The 18838-nt window shown below is 46.3% G+C and overlaps 2 long non-coding RNA genes across 3 annotated transcripts in view; one reads left to right on the forward strand and one right to left on the reverse strand.

The window, feature by feature from the left end:
- The window catches only part of LOC109394774 (uncharacterized), a 75598-nt gene that overhangs the window by 24611 nt on the left and 32149 nt on the right, over positions 1-18838 (forward strand). The gene's annotated exons all lie outside the window — the stretch shown is intronic.
- The window catches only part of LOC109394773 (uncharacterized), a 280777-nt gene continuing 262590 nt past the window's right edge, over positions 652-18838 (reverse strand). Inside the window, exons 1-7 of one of the 2 annotated variants that reach the window (XR_002126507.1) lie at positions 8820-8898; positions 8583-8696; positions 7471-7968; positions 3238-3274; positions 2237-2512; positions 1643-1762; positions 652-1244 (exon numbers count right to left, since the gene is read on the reverse strand). This is a non-coding gene — a long non-coding RNA (uncharacterized LOC109394773). Of the gene's footprint in view, positions 1245-1642; positions 1763-2236; positions 2513-3237; positions 3275-7470; positions 7969-8582; positions 8697-8819; positions 8899-18838 lie in introns of those variants that run through there. The other variant, XR_002126508.1, reaches the window with a different exon arrangement.

The raw sequence follows: 18838 nt of genomic DNA on the forward strand, positions 1-18838 counted from the left end.
TATATATATATATAATTATAGTTGATAGTATTATTCTACATCAGCTTCTGATGTACAAGGCAGTGGTCAGACATCTACACAATCTGTGAAGTGATTCCCCGCCCCCCCCATGAGTCCAGCTGAACTACTGAAATTTTAAAACAAAAATTTCAATCAACCATCAGAGGAAACGTGAATTCTATCTTTAGAAAAATGATACCAGAAAGAATTATCTCGGTAAAAGGCAAATAAAAGTCTACAGCCAAATAGTTTTTTAAAAAAGCATTATATAATTTATATATATATATATATATATATATATATATATATATATATAGTTTCTGGTATTAGCCCTTTAAAATTCATATTTGTCGAAATAAGTCAGACAGAAAAAGTGGAGAACAATTTGACTTCACTCATATGTGGGATATAAAACTGAAAGCAATGAAGGAACAAGACAAATAAACTAAAACTCATAAGCACAGACAGTTGAGTGGTTACCAGAGGGTATGGAGGGAGGGGTAGGAGAGGGTAAAGGGATCAAATACATGGTGAGGGAAGGAGAAAGAACTGACTCTGGGTGGTGAGCACACAGTGTGATCTATAGATGATGTGTTATAGAAATGCACACTCGAAACATGTAATTTTACTAACCACTGTCACCCCAATACATTTAATTTAACAATTTGTCATGATTTCTTTTCCAGTTCTCAACAAAAATTACTTTTCATCTTATTTTCTTTTCATAGTGTTGTCCTCTTTTCTTAAAGTGGGCGTCCCAAATTATATAAACGTCAGGCTACATGAAATCTGGGTCCACCTGTATGTCATTCAGTATCTTTATTTGAAAGTGACAGAAAGTCTGCTCAACTTAGACAAAAAGAATAACGTATGAAAAATCAAGTATGGCAGGACCCAGTGTCTCAGATTACACTGTGGGGATTCAGTCTCATATTCTCCAGCCCTTTTCTTCCTCTCCCTCTCTTTTCTTTCTTTTCTTCCTCGCCTTCTGTGCTAGTCCATTCTCAGTCTGGCTTCATCTAGTAGCAGCAAGATGGCATCCATGAATGGCAGGCTCGTCCCGTATCCTCACAAGGATTCCAGCCTTTCTGACTGAAGTCCTGTTGCATCTCTGTGCCTTGGACTGGCTAACGAACTCGTCCATGAACAAAGTCAGGGAACCAGAAGTCTCTACTTGGCCAGAATCGGATTATGTACCAATCTCTTGCTGAGCACATGAATAACCTGGAAAGTGAGATTATGCCCTGAAAAAAAAAAAGCAGAAAACTAATGTTAACACAATGAGAAATGGATATGGTTTAGCAGAGGCTATCTATCTCACACACACACACACACACACACACACACACACACACACACACACACACACACACACACACACACACTCTACCTAGGCCCAGGTTAGACCGGGTGGCCTGTGANATAACCTGGAAAGTGAGATTATGCCCTGAAAAAAAAAAAGCAGAAAACTAATGTTAACACAATGAGAAATGGATATGGTTTAGCAGAGGCTATCTCTCTCACACAATCTCACACACACACACACACACACACACACACACACACACACACACACACACACACACTTTCTACCTAGGCCCAGGTTAGACCGGGTGGCCTGTGACCATAAGAAGGCACGTACCTGGCCAAGGGCTGGGAATGAGGGAAAGACAACGGGTTTCTCATCAGAATGTGTCTCTGTACTTTGACCAGATTTTTAAATTATAAAGTGTGGCGTCGTGTCGAAATACAGCTGCTACACCTGGAAAGGAAACGACAGGGCCAAAGATACAGCGTGAGTGTTGTTTGCCATGGAGAAGGAGTCGAGGTTCATTTAGACAGTACATGAGCTTCTGCTGGGGATGCGAGCGGTGCACGCGTGGGCTTCTTGACTACCAAAGGCATTTCTAATCTTTAGTTGCCAAGGCTGCATTTTTATACAGACTTTAAGGGTGAAACATAGAACCCTCTCACAGATTAAAATGCCCCAGTTGACCTGGTTCATGTGAGGAGAACAAGTATTCCAACGTCTACTCTGGTGCTTTGTGTATTCCACTACCCCGAAAGCATTTTGCCATACTTAGGACCTAGGGCATTTCATTTCTGCCTGTACGTGATTGCATACTATAGGGGGAAAGTCTTGCTAGAATGCATCACACCATCGCCCTCGTGTCTTCATAGCGCATGAGTTTTCCCAGTGCATCTCAGTACTCTGCAAACATGAGACCCACCTCACCTTCCAAATAAGCAAGGCTATTGCCCGTGCTAGATCCGTTCCATCGAAGCCCCCGGTGTGAGGAGTGGGCGTTGTATCACGTTAATACTAGAGAGGTGCTGCCTCTGTTGGCTTTACTGTGGTTGAAAAGACGAGCCAGGGCCTTCTGGGAGTTTCCAGGACATGCTTCGTTTCTGTGCTGCAGCCTCTGGTCTGGACAAATGTTTGCACCCTTCATCTGCTTTCGAAGACCTTATTAGAAACGTCTGGAGGTGTCGACATATGGGTTTTAAGGGACTGGAGGAAAGAAAGCACAATATCTGAAGTTTGACCCCGAGAGAGTTTGCAGGTGTCCACAGCTCTGGGGAACAAAATCTCAGGGTTCTGGGAGGGACCAGAAGGTACATGGCCTGAATGCCAGGTGTCACGTCAGAACCTTCTCATCTGCCAGACCATCTAATCCTCCCTCAGCAAGGCCAGAGGCAAGGAATTAGCATCACATTAGGATGAGAAAAGGGGTTTTCTCAAAGATGTGATAACGTACCCCAAATCTCACCTAGCTAACTGGCAGAAGAACTAGGATTTCAACCCAGACCTGTAGGATGCCGACAGCTGCCTCTTACTCAATGCCCTGCCCTCCCCGCCCGCCCGCCTTTCATGACAACTTCTCTTGCGGTCTCCCGTGGGCCATCGGGGGCAGAGGGGGTGGGGGGGAGCCCTGAGTGGCTCTCTTGCTGGCTGGGAACCAGAGCAGCAGCCTTTAGTAGTTCCACAAAATGCATCTGAATAGGGTTTCAGTGATTCAGGTAGAAAAAGGCCAGATGTATTGAGCCCAGGAACATTCAATCCATTCCTTCCTGGGGTTGAGGGGCCTCAACCAAAAAGAAAAAAAAAAGTGGTTTCTCATTCTCTAAGGCTGAGCTTGGAAACTCAGGCCTCCGAGATACAGGAAATAGACAAAGTTTCAAAATACTGACAACACGGAGAGAGCAGGCTCGGCAGTCACCCAGGGTCCAACTCACCCCAAACGGGCACGCTTCCCAGGTCCTGGAGAGACATCTGGAATTGGACATAAATCTCAGGTGAGAGGATCATCAGAGGAGGGGGCATTCATTCAATCACGTGTTCGTTCGTTCAGCCAGCGTTTCTTTTGGCAGATTCGTAAAGGATTGCAGAAAGCAGCCCAATCTCCACCCTCCTGCAAACCAGAAGCTCCCTAAGGCAGGATGGGGGCTAATATCATAGGGCCGAGGAGGAGGGAAACGGGGCAATAGGAGGGTGAGCCTGTCCAGGCAGTCGGGCAGATTGAGGACCTGCTCATGTCAAGGACAATCAAGGGGACAGACGAGCTGTCACGGCCGGGGCCAGGGGCAAGATGGCGGGTGAGGGGCTTGAAGCACAGAGGCCGGAAGGGAGACGCAGCCTGAGCTGGAGACTCTGTGAGGCGCACGGGCCGGCTTCCGAGCCTGTTGCTCATGTAGGACCCACACGATTCTTAGCACCTATGCCACCGAGATCCCCTAAGATCTGAAAACGTTGAGTCAAGGAGAAGAGAGAAAGGGGCAGTGAACCAGGCAGTGCGAGGGCCTCTAGAGGCAGTTCAGGCCTCAGACGATGCCAGGGTGAAATGTAGACGCCCCATCCCGCAGCATGCAAACTGACACCCGGGGTTTGTGTGAAGTCTGTCTGATCTAATCCATACGGGCGATACAGAAAGACGAGCAGGCTTATGGTCGCACAGAGTGAGCCGTGCTGAAAAACCATACCTGCTGAAACGTCCTGAACCCCAGCGGTGCCCACCTAGACCAGCTTTCCTTTGAAAAGTAAAAAAAGAAAAATACAAATACTGTCTCTTTTCTCAAGTGGCTAAATGGAGAGATTTAAAAGCAAACCCAAACTCAGATTTATTTCTAATATTTGCCAGGCCAGATAGAATTACGTTTTACCCATTCATCTTATCCTAGGTTGGAAAGCTGGGAGCATTTTTTTGGGTGTAGGTTACAATTTTAAAATGTCAGCCTGAAAAAAATACGTAAAAATAAAATAAAATGTCAGCCTGTTCCAGGAATTGCAAAAAAAAAAAAAAAAAAAAAAAAAAAAAAAAAAAAAAAAAAAAAAAAAAGAAAGAAAGAAAGAAACAGAGCCCCCATCTTATTACTGTAAATAAATGAATGCCAGCAAATGCCCCTTCAGATTGAGCTAATTGTTTCAAGGCTGCTTCTGCAACTGCCATGTACCCCCCAGGCTGTGTTGTTCAGGTGGAAAGGTGGTGGTGAGTCTTGTGCCCAGAAGACCAAGTTGGAATCTCAGATCCACGGAGCACCTAGAAGTGAGTGAGGTACGTGGTGGGGACACACTAGTTGCCTTCTTTAACTTTCCTTTTGTCTTTTTTGTCGGACCAAGGAGGATGTTCTTTAAAAAAACAAAACGCATTTATTTTTCAGTTACAGTAGACATACAGTATTCTATTACAGTTGTACAACATACTGATTAGACATTTATATGCCTTAAACAAAATGATTCCAATAAATCTATTAAAACTGGCATTATTTGCAGATGATATGATATACATAGAAAACCCCAGAAAATCCACACACACACACAAAACTATTCGTACTACTCAGACACGAATTCAGCGAAGCAGCTGGATGCATAATATTCAGAAATTGGTTGCATTTTTAATACACCCAGAACAATCTACCAGAAAGAGAGTTTAAGCAAGCAATCACATTTACAATTGCATCAAAAAGAGGAAAGTGACTAGGCAGAAATTGAACCAAGGACGAAAAGACCTGTACTCAGAAAATTATCAGACACTGAAGACAGAAATTGAAGAAGATACAAAGAAATGGAAGCACATGCCATGTTCATGGATAGGATTAATTAATATTGTTAAAATGTCCATACTGCCCAAAGCAATCTACAGACTCAATGCAATCCCTATCAAAATACCAGTGGCTTCTCTCACAGAGCTAAAACAAATAATCATAAAATTTATATGGGACCGCAAAAGATCCCAAATAGCCAAAGCAATCTTGAGAGAGAAGAAGAAAGAGGTATCACACTCCACGATATCAAACTACACTACAAGGCTATAGTCAATACAGCATGGTCCTGGCATAAAAACAACAGACACGTAGATCAATGGAACAGAATAGAGAGCCCAGGATAAAACCCACACCTATATGGTCAACTCATCTACGACAAAGGAGGCAAGACCATGCAATGGGGTAAAGACAGTCTCTTCAATAACTGGTGTTAGCGAAACTGGACCGATACATGTAAAAAAATGAAACTAGACCATGTTCTTATACCGTATACAAGAATAAACTCAAAAGGAATTAAAGGCTTAAATATAAGGCCCCAAACCATAAAACTCCTAGAAGTAAACTCTGTGACGTTGCTCTTAGTCATATTTTTTCTGATCTATATATTTGGGCAAAGGAAACAGAAAAAAAGAAAGAAATCGGACTACATCAAACTAATAAGTTTTCCAACAGTGAAGGAAACTCAGTGAACGAAAAGACAGCCTAGCGAAAGGGAGAAGATATTTGCCAGTGATAATATCCCATAAGGGGCTAATATGCAAAGTACATAAGGAACTCACACACACACAAACAATCCAATTAAAAAAAGGGTAGGGACCTGGGTAGACCCTTCTCCAGTAGACATGGGAACCGGTGCCCAACATAAATGGTCACCAGGATGTTGTTAAATATGCCCATTCATCTTTCCGTGGGATACGACGCTTCTCCCCTCCATCTCGCAGCGCGTACTTGGAGCCACTGCCCATGAAAGGGGAACAGAGCGACTTACAGAAGTTGGGCTTCAAGGTTCACGGGGAACCCTGAGCCTCACAGAACACAGCACCGTCAGAAGCCAATGTGCCCGGCACATACTCACAGGCAGTGACGGGACAACAATAGTTACCCTTTCTTCCTGTCCTCTGCCACCTTTCTAAAACCACCGGGGTGGGAGTGGGAATCGGGCACCTTCAACAGGCTGGTGCAGCAGGGACATATCACAGCTCTCTGCTTTCTGTCCCCAGTCTGGCCTGCTTGCTAGGACAACACAGCCGAGTCAACTCCCAAATTGTCCCCAAGGGGTTTTTCTTTCTTCCTCACGTATGATGGCAGGTGGAGGTGGTCAGGGGACGGCTGTTGAGCAGAGAGAGGCGAGGCTGAGTGGAAAGGGCTGACGGGCACGGGAGGACAGAGAGCTGGGATTCAGTCACCTGCTCAGGGACGGCAATCAATTTCAGCTGTAATAATAAAATAATCCAGAGGGGAAGAAAGCAGACATGACAGGAGGGATAAAATGGAAATGAATCCTCATTACCTCACTGAGGAGGGAGCCACAGGGGCCGCCCTGCTCTGTCGCTCGGCAGCGGGGGGCATTCCCTCCCAGGGCTTACCTCGAGGGTCTGAGCTAAGAGGGGAGAAGAGACAGCATGCCCTGGGGTGCTTAGCTGACGAGCAGTGAACTTGACCATGCGATTACTGGGGAGCTCAGAAATGCTCCAAGGTGTACTCTGTCTCCCCAAGCTTCCACCCTCCGGCTTTGGAGAAGAGCTCCTGGGTCCCCCCGACCCAGTAACTTGGGCACGTGGAGCTTTATCTGGACCCCATTTCTCCAGCAGGAGCACACGTCACCCCTAAGAGCAGGCCCTGGAGGGCTGCAGTGAGCACGTGAGATCCGTCGGCCGTGTCTGAGCTGGTGGCGATGGCAGAGGACACGACACGTTGTCACAGGCAACCCAGCAGACTCCTTGGTGCCTCGTAGCCCATACACCTCAGCAGAGTTTAGGGAAACTTGGGTTTTATGTTAGTGCCGGAACCCTAGACGCTTCATTAACGGGTCTGACCCAATGCACTCACTCCTTTTAGCTCTGGGCCAGGTTGTAGCTGTATCGGACTCCTCACCGTTCCTAGAACAGGGCTTGTATTTCACACACACGTTGGCTTGCACTCCCTCTGTCCCCACCTCCGGCCCCTCCGGCCGTTTTCCTGCCTTTCATCATCTGAGTCTTAGCAGTTGGAAATGATTTCTTAACGTTTAGAAATCTCCTTTACAGTTCATCAGATTGTTTTACGCATTTCTTTTAGTTAGTATCTTGGGCCACAGTCACTTGTACAGGTATCCGTGACTGAGCCATAGACCTCAGAGGCATAAATATTTCTGTCTAGTGTGATAACGAACCACTACCCACACTGTCGGTGCTCAATATGGCTTTTGTTGTTTGGTTTTGTGTTTACCGAGTGAACGAGAAGACGAAAGAGGATGGTGACAGCCTTTTCCCGAGAGCCAGTTGCTAGGATTTCGTTCCATCCAAGTCTCCAGCCCCCTGAGGGTCCCTGGAATGTCAGCTGTTGTTGATTCCAGACCCGATGACAGACTCCGCCTGAGGCCTTGCCAGTTCCAGCCCGGGCTTCCTTCCATGGTCTCCTGGATGAAACGTGCTGGCGGGAAGCTTTAGTGTCCTGACACCCATCAGTGTATCTTCAGATGCACAGTGGACTCTGTTTGCATGTAGGTTTCAGCACTGTAACTCCCTCTAGAGCAGGCCTCCCTCCCAGCTGCCCCGACTCCTGGGTGCATTCTTCCTGTGTGCATGGCTTCTCCGCTCCCCACCTCAACGCGTACCCCACCTTTAGTAAGGGCCACCTCCTATGTGAGTCTAGGTCAAGTGTGTCTGGGATGCCATCTCTCCCTTAGGCCGTGTGCAGCGCGGAGTCCAGCAACTGGCAGGATCTCTGGGGATAGAGACATAAGAGTGACAGCTTAGTTTCAGGAGCGGAACTTAGACAAGTGAACAGGGAAAGACCCATTGGCCCGTGTTCACCGGAGCACTTTATAACATGACTTCCCCGACGTGGCTCAGGTCTGACTGTCAGCACTTGGGTTTTCAGGGGACGCCAAGGCCAGACACTGAATGCCACTGAATCATGCACAGAAAATCGCTTTCCTTTCCACTGCCTGTAACCCTCCTGACTATACCAGAGAGAAAGACTCATCCGGGTGCTACTCTTGAACCACCCTGGGACAGTACTGTTACCTTTTCACAAGAAGAGAGTGAGCTTGCGGCCTTGGAGATCGGCACCTATGTGGCCAGAATTTCATAACGATGGCTTGTTTTCATAGAATTGATCGATGGGGGTCACTTTGGGTTTTCAGAAGGTGCTTGGGTTTCCCATGTATGCGCGAATGATGATAACAGCTAAGAGTTCTAGACTATTTAACCCATGCAGGGCACCGTTGTGTTTACCATGGTTGGATCGAATCCCCATGGCAACCCTGTAAGCTGGGTGCTACTATACTATGCATCTTGCAGTTGAGGAAACGAAGGCAGAGAGGTAAAGTAAGTTACCTGACATCACACAGTAAACGGGTGGTGGAGATGGGATCGGAGCCCAGTATAGGCTCTTGTCAGCATTCTCTTACTATTTCTCCTAATGATATAACATGCCTTTGTGGAACAAATCTATTGAAGTAAAAAAAAAAAACAGTTACAACAATTTTGATATTAAGTAAATATTAAATAGTAACAAATAACCCTGAGAGTGGAACATAAATACCAGGAGATCGGGAAGCTAGAGTTATTCACCTATGATTTTCATGGTGTCTCGTTTCTGCCATCAAAAAACCCAGAGAAGGGAGGTGATTATCAGGAGTCTTCATTCACTGGGGATTTAAAATACGTATGTGTGACTACTGTTATTCACAGCCTTACGCTTCTAATAAAGCTCTAGATTCTACCCAACCACTGCCCCGATTTCACTGGTAGACCCTAAATGTTTCTGGCAGGGGGATTTGGATGGAAGCCTAAATGCTGAAGACATACGAAGGTCAGATTGTTTGCAGGACCGCACAAGCGATGGGGCACTTGTCCACTGTTCAGGGAGAGAGCAGCGGGGAGACTCAGCAGCTCGGCAAACGTGTGAGAATATTTTCTTTCATCATTTCAAGAGCTTCCTTTTTATTCTCTCTCATTCCCTTCTAACAAAGTCAGCTACTAAGAATTGATCTAGAATTGTTTCTGTAAATATTGAACAATAAATAAGTATTGTATTTGCTGGGAAAATAGAGAGTCTTCGTCACTCAGGAATTTGGCTTAGTCAGGGGAAAAAGAAAAGTATACGTGTCAATTGGATAGATACAAGTCAGGCCTAGCACTGTAAGTGGTGTACGGCAGGAATTCAGGATTTGCTGGGTGAATGAATGAAGGAGGGAATTTTAAGGCCTGGAGTGTACACTGGGATATAATACCTTCTCATACCCTGTACCTTAGCTCCTCTGTTTGCTGATGCTCGAGAAAGAATGTGTTTTTGATGTCTGCCTGTTTGTCTGTCCCAGAGCCTGGCGCAGAGTGAGTACCTGCTAAAAGGGTATCGAATGCATTTTGGTATGTGCCTAGTTTCCTGGGATGTCTTACTTATAACTCTGGTACCTCATGCATTAGAAACGGGGTGCTCATGTATCCTGCAAAAGTGACTATCTACCTAGCACAGGTAGGAGATAAAATGGCTGAGGTCAGCGAACAAGACATCAGTGGTGCCCTCTAGTTATTCTGCTACTAGCTCTATATGGTTACATTATCCTTTATACCCGTTTACAAATCAGTTTCAGTAAGTTCATAAATTTTGTATTATGTGTCACAAGAATTTGGCCCTGACTTGAAAACACTGGCTGTATTGATTAAAATCCAGGCTTACACTCAAGGCAGTGCTGCATCTATCTTTCTCTGTCTCATAATGACATCCTCAGTTTCATTTTTTTAAATACTTATGAATGGATCACAGATATTTACACCCACCTACATTTGTAACTGCAGAGCAAAATGTAATATTCTGATCTCATCATCTGGGGGAAATAGTCCTGAGACAGGAGGATGAGAAGAGATGAAAGCAAGTCAGAGGGAATTAACCTCCGCGGTGTGTAAGGTTCTCTGCTGGGGCTTTCCATGGGTTGAACCCTATTATACTCCCGACAACTCTAGGAGGCCTGCATAGTTCCTTTTACATGTGAGAAGGCTAGGTTTCAAAAATCAAGGGAAATAATAGATGTTATCCTGTAAAACACAAAAGAGATTCTCATCAGCCCAAGGTTATGCAAAAATGACAGAGCTTAGTAGGATTTAAGACCCGAAAGGAGCCTTAGCTCCAAAGGCCTTCTTCCCACTGAGACGTGAAGACAGCCAGGAGGGGAAAATCAAACTGGCTCAGCTGTCTCTGTAGCAAATGGATTATGAAGAGACCGTCTTCCATAAATAGCCATGGAAATAACTCATTATTGGAGGAACGCATTGCGTCTGTCAAACTCCATCAGCCCGTTATGGTGACAATGGAGGGTCTCAGGATGACCCGAAATGAGGAAGACTCAGGCACATATGTGCTGAGTGCTCAGGGTATAAGTATTTCAGGAAAGGGTAGTTTTTTATGGTTCGGTGACTTTAGTTAGAGATAAAGATGAACTGAAAAGGAAAGCAAGAATTGTGAAGAGAAGAAGACACACACACACACACACACTTTCGTATGTTCCTATGCTTCCTTTTACCCTTAGGAAAAACTACAAACTCCCTTTGCTGTCCATCTGTACTATTCTGTGGCATGTACCCAGCCATGCTGAACAACTGCACTTATGGTTCATCCAGTTTTCTCTCTCTTTTCAAACCGCTTTATCGAGGTCTAACAGACATACAATGAGGTCAGCTTGGTAAACTAGAATTCGTTAAGTTCTGACATATGCACACCCCTGTGAAACCATCATCCCAATCAAGGTAGTGAACTTACAATTCTCAAGAGTTTCCTCCTGCTTGTTTGCATCCCCTCCTGCCTGTATCTCTCCCCACACTGAGCACTCATGAATCTGCTTGTATCACTATACATGAGTCTGAATTTTCTAGAGATTTATGCAAATGAAATCATGTAGTTTATATTTCTTGTCTGGCTCTCACAAACATAATCATAATATGATATAATATGATATATACCCAACATTCCATTGCATTTATTTTTGTTTAAAGTTATCTTTTTAGAAGATTTAATTGAAAAATATCTTCCGCATGTCCCCATGTAGCTACCAGCATTCTCCATTCATTGCACCGGTCCACGCTTTTCATCTATTTCTCTTCTGCCTCAATGAATGAATCCTTTTAACACTTCTGAATGTGGGTCTGTTGGTGTTGAATTCTTTTGGCTTTTGTTATATCTATCTGGAAAAGTCTTCCGTTTTTAAATATATTTCACTAGGTATAAAATTCTAGGTTGGCAGATGTTCTTGTCCAGTACTTGAAAAAATGTTGCTTCGTTCTCTTTTCTCCTGCAGCACTTTTGATGACCAATCAGCTCTCATCCTTATCTTTGTTTCTGTATTTGTAATTTGTCTTTTTTCCCTCTGCCTGCATTGAAGCTCTCTTCTTTCTCACTGCCTTTGAGCAAACTGACTGAGATGCATGTATGATTTTATTTTTCTTCTGTTTCCAGTTTATAGTTTTCATCAAGTTGGAAAAGTCTCACACAATTTTCTTCCAATACCGTCCCCCAGTCTTCTCTCTTTTGGGTACTCTTCTGCACTTGGCCACTGAAAGTTGTCCCACAGTTCGATAACCTTGCTTCTGCAGTGTCTTATCTCTTATCTGCTACTAACCTTATCCAGCGTATTTTTTATCTTATACGTTGTAGCTTTCATCTCTACAAGTTTGGTGATGTGGGGGATACTTATAACTGTTTGTATGTTCATTTTAATATCCGTGGTTCTCCTGCATTAGTTTTGATGGATTATTCTTCTCATTATGGGTCACATTTTCCTACATTATGTTTGTTTTCCCACAATATTCAATTGGATGAAAGACATTGTCAGTTTTAACTTTTTAGGTGCTGGATATTTTTATTCCTATAAGCATGTTTAATTTTTCTTCTAGGATGCAGTTAAGTTACTTAGAAGCAATTTGATGCTGTTAGATCTTGCTTTTAAGATTTATTACGAGACTTCCAGTCAAGATGGCAGAGTATGTAAACTCTCTGCTCACCTTCTCCCCAAATCATATCAAACATCAAAACTACAACTAAATTAGAAAGCAGCCACCACTGAGGACCACCTAAACACTAACTGAACACAAGTCCTATAACTAAGGATATAAAGAAGAAGCCACTTCAAGACTGGTACAAGGGGTAGAGACGCAGAACACGCAGGTCCTATACTCACAGTACGGTGATTTTTAAGAATTGGGAGGGATCTGTTGGCTGCAGCTGTCCCCCGAGAAGTGAGGGGTCCCAGCCACACACTGAGCTCCCCAGCTGTGACACCAGTGCTGAGAAGAGGGGTCCCCATTTGGCTGGGAAAACCAGTGGGGAGTTCATCCAGGAAAGGCTGCGAGAGGCCAAGCCACACTGCTCGTAACGAGTCAGCGCACAGACTCACTCGCCCTGAGCTCCAGCGCAGTGGCAGCAGCTCAAAAAGCACCAGGGACATACGGGGAGGAACCAAATTGACTAACTTCAGGGTGAGGGCTGGAGGGGCAGAGGCTGGGGCACCTCTCTCTGGGGATGGAAGTGCCAATAGGTGCCACTGTTCCTTTGTTAAGCTCTCCTTCCACCCAACTGGCCAGTCAGAGGAAGAGGTGTTCTCGTACGCGCTCCGTTACCCTGGCTAACAGTGTTCACCCTACCCTGGTGATCCCCTGACCCGCCGCACCCAAGTTGAGCACCTAGCCTGAGCCTCTTCACTGGCTCCTTCATACAAGCAGCTGGCCTCGGCCGGTGCTCAATGCTTTCACAAGGACTGCAAATTCCACAAAAGCAGTGGCTGGCCTTGCAGTGCCTTGTCACTCCTGCCAAGAGGTCCCAAGCCCAGCACAAATGGCAACTGGTCTCAACTCACATTGTGATTCCCATCAGTGGGCCCCAAACCTGGCTTAAGTGGCAGCCAGTCTTAGCCTGTAATGTAGCTCCAGCTAAGTGGCCTCATGCCCAGCACAAGTGGCGGCCGGCCTCGGTTCACAGCACAACCTCTCGCGAGAGACTCCAGGCTCGGCGCAAGCAGCAACGCACCCTACAGGGTGGATTTGGCTGGCCCCAGAGCCCCACTAAAGGGGGGCCTCACTCCCCGGGGAGCTCCTTAGAAGAACGACTGCACTAGTGATGGCTGTCGTACTTTTACATAATCACAGAAGTCAGCAAGTCACAGACCCAAGCGTGTCATACATCAGTGACTACAAGCTCTGTCAGCTTGACCCTAATTTGTTCAGTCAGGATGACAAAGGGAATAAGATATAGAGAAAAAACAGTCTGAGAAAGCATCAGATAGCATCAAGATCTCATTTGCATAAAGAACGAAATGCAAAATAATTCCTAATGAGAGTTCCGATAATAAGGGCTGATGTCATCCTGCTGACATCAAGAGGACTTTGCAAGACTGACCAACTCAAGTGATGTGACCCCGAGTGTCAGGGAACTTATAGACCTAAACGGGGATATAAGTCCAGCTGTGTAATTACAGAGAGCTAAGAGACCCGTGGGCACTGCACGTTTCAGCGATCGGTACCGGTGCCATTCCAGAACTGGACAAGTGTGTTTGGTACTTGGCTGGTATGCCTACATTTAGCACCGTGCTAGGGGCACTTGCACACACTTGTATGAACCCGTCTTCTCAGTGTTGTGTTCTGTGCCTCCACACTGGATGTTTGAAATCAGCCATGATAGGGGCCTTCCCACCATGGAAACCAGCAACAAATTAGTGCTTTCCCCCCAGAAAGTCCACTATATAGTAACCATTTCCCCAGGGTACCGCTGGTTACACTTTAAGTACTGACATTGATTCTTTTAATAAGAACCTTTTACGATTGCCCACTTTGAAAGAGCTCTGTGTCAGAGGACGGTGCCCCTTCGGGCTATGGTTCGGAGGCTTCCCTGTCACCAGGCATCTGGCTAGGCGTGGCCGTGTGCAGGCACTGACGGGGACTTGGGAGTGTCTGGTGGAAGGGAGGCCAGGATATTTCTATCCCCGTTTCTGCCCCAGGTCTCCTGCAGTGGCTACACCTCTTCTTTGGTTTCAGCTCCTGACACAGACACCTGCCATGATGCCGGCTTCTCTAAGATGCTTCTCGTCTTTGAGCTGTCGCACACCTGAGCACTCCCCCTGTTGCTGGTGGCCTATGGGACAGGGGGCTTCCTGCTATGAGCAATGTCCGGATTCCCTGACTATCTCCTATTAGGCTTCTGAGCTCTCTCATTACCTGTGTAAATCCTGAACGGAATTCCTCCTGCTTAAACATTCAGGTGGCATTTGAATCCCAGCTAGAACCTGACAGCTTGTGTAATTGGCCAACGTTCACGTAAAAATTGAACTAAGCTTGGGTTTGAACCCGGGGATGTGGGACTGTAGAAAGTGTGCTGTACCTAACACCCTGAAACTTCCTTCCGGCCTCGTCCTGGGTTTCAGATCCTTTCTAGTCAAGCTGTCCCATTCATGGCCCACTTAGAACAAATAATCAAAACTCCGGTAAGCTCCAGGTAGGTAAGGCCACCGGGGGGACATCCTGGAGAAATGCCTTTGCTGAAGTCCAAATGGAAAGCTTCCAGCTAGTCATCTTTGCCTGGAGTTGGAAAGCAAAGGAGATCAGATGAGCTTTCCAAGGCTCTTTTGCCAGAAGAGTATATGATCTTGCTGTGTCTAAAAATGGTGCTATTTGATATTTTTGGCCCGAAACGGAGACTTAAAATTCCATGACTTAAGTGTAAACATAATAATATGTCTGACCCACGGTAGGCCCACACTCAGCGATATTGGTTGCTGAATTAGAAAGAAGTCACATAGTTATGCAGGGAATAGAAAACAGTCACAGAACACACGCATCTGGTTATCATCACCCCGTTCCTCAGCCCCTTGGAAGTCATCGCTCTTAGCTTTCCTCGGACAAACTCTTACCTCGTTTTCCTGTCTAGGCTGTCCCCAAGTGCAGACCCTACCACTGAGCCCGGTTACTCCAAAACCCTGGCACTGGCTGTCATTCACTTTGCTTTGCCTTGTCTGGTGCTGGCGATGGGCATAAAGTCATCTCCCGAGAGGCCAGGGCTTCCATGTCTGCTACGGGACCGCTGTGTTTATCGCTCTGGCCACTTTGGTTTTCTCTCGTCATCCTTGTAGCCACAGGCTTTCTTGGGGTCAGGGACGGTGGGGATGTTGCCGAGTCAGTGAGAGGAAATCGCCCACATCTTGTTTGACCAAAGAAACGTTTAGAGGCCATAGGCCTGCCCTCGCCGCACCCCCGACTTGGAAGTTTTCACAGAAGAGCAAGATAGCAATGATTTGACACGCCATGGTTTTCACTTGCTGAGCATTTGCTGGAAAGGCAGTTTGTTCATTTGTCATATATTTTTGTATTCCCTCCACACTGTGTTCTCCACGTCTGTAGATAGGATGGTGTCTGTCACAGTAGGAAGGACAGAGAAATTTGCTGCTTGAACAAAGGAAACGTCTGAGCGGCACAGACAGATGGCTGCAGGTCAGGCGTCACACAGCTCCTGTTTATTAATTGGTCAAGTACAGAACGTGGTATCAGTCCTTAATAACGAGTAACTCCTGTCCTTCATGTGGGAACGTGGCCCCAAGGTGCTCAGAAAGGGGACTTCAAAAACTGTGACCAGTGAAGAAAGCAAAATAACCTCCGGTTGGAGTACAGGCCTCAGATGTCAGCTAAGGGCAGAGCTTGGTTCCAGGAAAGGATAATTCACAGACTCACAAATCCATTTAGGATTTCCACCGTCATCTCAGATCATTCAAGTTCATACAATTTAAGGGCCAGAAAGCACTTTATTAATTGTATCAGTCAGAATAGTTTAGCTTTTTCTCTGGCATCCCATGTACCCCCTCAATCCCAGTGACTGAATAGTATAAAGTTATTTCTTACTAGTCTGTAAGCTCTCGTATGGACTGCCAGGGCCTCTGCTTCCTATAGTCACCGAGAGACCCACACAGACATATTCCAAACGCATACCTCTGCCTTAGAAGTGACATGTCACATGGCTTGCCTGCCAGAATGAGTTACATGCCCTTGTTTAAATACAAGGAGAATAAGAAAGGTAATCTCTCAAATACTGGCAAGCAGTGTTGGGCCAGCCACCAACGGTAATCTCTACCAAAGCTATACCCTGGCTATTTAGTGGTTCTTAACCCAGCTGGGATCATAAACTCATCAAACGTCAGAAAAAAACTGGGGATCAGCTACCCAAAAACATTGATGGCGACGGACACAGTTTTGCCTTCCATTTCAGTAAGTTTACAGATTCTGGTACCCCTCGACGAGGAAGCCACTGCCAGAAGTGTGTTGGCGATGGTTTGTAGAAGCTTGCGAGAGCCATTTGCAAAATTGCTGGGGTTTTGCCAGCCAGCGGATATTGCATTGTTGGCTTGACATGGCTGAAGTTGGAGTATTTATACCATGGAAACTGAAAAATGCTGCCAATCAGCTCCCCCTTGTTTTTTGTTTTTTTTTTCTAGAGAGTTGGTTGCTAAACATTGCCTAGAACACCAGTGCCACTGGTGGTTCCTTGTTTCTATTGAAACAAACAATTCCTCTTCTAGATCCAAGACCTCAGATAGGCTGCATCTCACGTGTCTATTCCATTCAACTAGACAAAAAAGTGATTTTTTTTTGGAGCACCGTTTTCAGAAGGGACGTGTGTGTGGAAGGGTAGTGGCATCAAGTAGCAATATTTGGCACAGGGTCAGAACCCAGAGTGGCAGCAAGAGTGCCTCAACTCGTGCCTTCCTGAAACAAAGACCTTCCTACACAGACAGGGAGAACGGAGGCACAGTGGGGTTAAATTAAATGGCCTGCTTGAGATGGGTGAATGCTGTCAGCACTCCTGGAACACAGATCCCGGGACTCCTATACCGTGGTGCCACCATGTGCCTGAGTGAACACGGAAGTAGCCATGTCTGCAGCGCCCCCCATGACCACGGCTCACCCAGGAGACAGCACTTCATGATGGTTATGGCTCCTCTGCTGACCTTAGAGTCCAGGGCTGGCAGCCCACAGCTTTCTCTGTGGTGCGCGCTCTCTCTAGCACCATCAAGCCTCCAGGCTTTGGGGCGAGGCCTCTTGCAGGGAGAGGAGATTGTGTTAGCTGTAACCCAGGGCATCTGAGATCGCCATGTGAAATGGACATTTGATTTGGAGACCCAAGGGCCGGGCCAGAGCATCCTTTAAATTAGCGCGCCCCTGGAGGCATGACAGCTCCTTGGCGCTAGCCCCCCCAGTCAAGCGCTGCTCATTTTATCACCTATGAAAATTAGATCGATTAAATACATTAGCCTTGAGGAGTCTGTGTTTTCCTCATACACAGTTTTGACATACAAAGATTGACGGCAAAGGAAGAAGAGAAGGTAGAGACAGTTTGAGGCAACACCCAGTACCTGACTCCCAAAGGGTCTAACAGGAGGCCGTCAGGGGTGCTTCCTCCGTGTGCCACCATCATTCCAAAAGCAGTGAACACACCGGGGAGAGTGACCACCGGGCCACACCCATGCCAGCCTAACTGAGGGTACAGAGAACGAAGTTCCTCCCACTCTGTTTCTGCTGTGCTCCTAATTGACTGATGACCTCCCGAGCAGGGAGGAAAGAACCGTAGAAGCGCTGTTGCCATGGTTAATGATAAACATGGATGGGGTGTCCAGCCACGGCTGCTTTGACCAACGCAGGACCCAAGGCCCGCTCTCCAGCAGCCCCTCGCCGGGGGTGATGGGTCGCATTCCCCGTGCAAAGGAACAGGCAATCTTGCTTTTCCTCTGCTGCCCAGAATTCCCTGAGTCGGCCTCAAACAGACGGCCCATGCCCCAGATACAGAGGGGCTCGCTTCTCTACGTTACATCCAGGAAGTAACGAGACTGGGAGAGCCTAGCGGGTAACACCGCAGCACACTCATTCTTCAGAAAAATCTGCCCCTCGCAGGGGAAGGGACCCACCCAAGGACACGCGGCCTCTTCATTTGAAAGTTCATGTACGGACCCAATATGCCAACTTCTAGTCCAGTGTGCTAATCAGGCATTTTAAATAGAGCTGAAATCGTCGACAATTTCACTATAAAAACGGCATCATTATGCCAAGAGCTATGCCGCTCATGCACAATCAAATAATCATTGTGTTTACAAGAAATGATTTTTCCCCCCCCTGATTAGCTCTAGCTGTTGTTTTTGTTGATTTGACCGCTCTGGACTCCTGTTTTTGGTTTGACTGTCTTCTGTCTCAATACCCTGGTTTGTGCCAGTCATTATCACGGGAGACGTTAGGGCAGAGGCTGAAAAATCCCTAGCAGCAAACACAGACTCATGCCTACCGTTGTCATTCTTCTTTAAGGCACTTTCCACTCATGCCCTCAGTTCCTTCTCAAGCAGCTTGGTGAGGCAGATAGATAGACCATTATGATGTGACCCATGTTATCATGGACCTAACGGGGCACAGGGAAAGTTAGGTAACATTCACAGCATCGCACGGCAACAACCAAGGATTAAGTCTGGTTTTTATGATTTCAAGTTCAACGCTCTGTCTATGATATCAACGTGTAATACCTGCTCTAATCTAATCTAACCACGGGCCTGGCACTGCAGATTTCAATGCAGGGGCCC

Source organism: Hipposideros armiger, unplaced genomic scaffold, assembly GCF_001890085.2.
Source record: "Hipposideros armiger isolate ML-2016 unplaced genomic scaffold, ASM189008v1 scaffold_436, whole genome shotgun sequence".
Classification (NCBI taxonomy): domain Eukaryota; kingdom Metazoa; phylum Chordata; class Mammalia; order Chiroptera; family Hipposideridae; genus Hipposideros; species Hipposideros armiger.